Source organism: Nomascus leucogenys, unplaced genomic scaffold (genome assembly GCF_006542625.1).
Source record: "Nomascus leucogenys isolate Asia unplaced genomic scaffold, Asia_NLE_v1 000608F_170813_qpd_obj, whole genome shotgun sequence".
Classification (NCBI taxonomy): Eukaryota; Metazoa; Chordata; class Mammalia; order Primates; family Hylobatidae; genus Nomascus; species Nomascus leucogenys.
In genome coordinates this window covers 17,324-18,389 of record NW_022096743.1, presented here as the reverse complement: position 1 = coordinate 18,389, position 1,066 = coordinate 17,324, and the positions used below count along the sequence as shown (strand labels likewise).

General features: G+C 39.1%; 1 non-coding gene across 1 annotated transcript; it reads right to left on the bottom strand.

The window, feature by feature from the left end:
- Window positions 1–534: 534 nt before the first annotated feature.
- On the bottom strand, window positions 535–638 carry LOC115834034. The gene has a single exon (XR_004029176.1). It is a non-coding gene; the product is annotated as a small nucleolar RNA U13 (small nucleolar RNA).
- Window positions 639–1,066: the final 428 nt, after the last annotated feature.

Sequence of the window (1,066 nt, the reverse complement as noted above, 5' to 3'; positions counted from 1 at the left end):
CTGAAATCTTCATTAAAATCTGGTTACCAGACAGGCGCGGTAGCTCAGGCCTGTAATCCCAGTACTTTGGGAGGCTGAGGCGGGCGGTTCACGAGGTCACGAGGTCAGGACATCAAGACCATCCTGGCTAACCCCGTCTCTATTAAAAAATACAAAAAATTAGTCAGGCGTGCTGGCGGGCACCTGTAGTCCCAGCTACTCGGGAGGCTGAGGCAGGAGAATGGCGTGAACCCGGGAGGTGGACGTTGCAGTAAGCCGAGATCACACCACTGCATTCCAGCACTCCGTCTCAAAAAAAAAAAAAAAAAAAAACAAAAAACTGGTTACCAAATCCATAAAGTATCTCTCCACAGTATCTCTCACAAACACTAGTTCTCTTCTATTTACCTTGCTATTAAATCAAAATTTTAAAGTTGAGGCCTAATATCTTTATTTTTAAAAGCTAGAAGGACCACTGCCTTCCACTTGCTTGCATTCATGTCTGTGCTCTTATCCTAACTGCTTTTCCTTCATGTCCTTTTTTAAAAAAAATCATATCAGACGGGTAATGTGCCAACATCATAAAAAGGTTTATGGGAGGTACATCTCATATATGAGTGTGAAAACCCAATCATCATGCTTATGAACTACAAAAGGCTCTCTTCTTTCACTTCTATCTATTGAAATTCTAATCATCATCTTCCAAAGCACAGATCAAATGTCCCTGCCCCATGAAGCTTTCTCTGAGCCACTCATTTAGATATGATTCTTCTCTTTTATATGCATGTTTCATATTTGACGTATGATTCTCTTTTACTATACCATTAACTCCTTTACTCCTTTGCAGTTACCCAAAATAAAGCAAAGCACTGTATCTATTTATTCAAATGGTTCTCAAACTATCTGTGAAGATCAGATCAGATAGAGATCAGATCAGATCCATCATTTTCAGATTTCAGGGAACAAGATATAAGCAAGAACGGGTAATTATTTTTATTAAACACATTTTATAAGAAATGGCATATTTACAGTAAGTGGCTTAGCCCTAAGAACAATTGATGGAAAAGGGAAGATGACTGGGAAACTT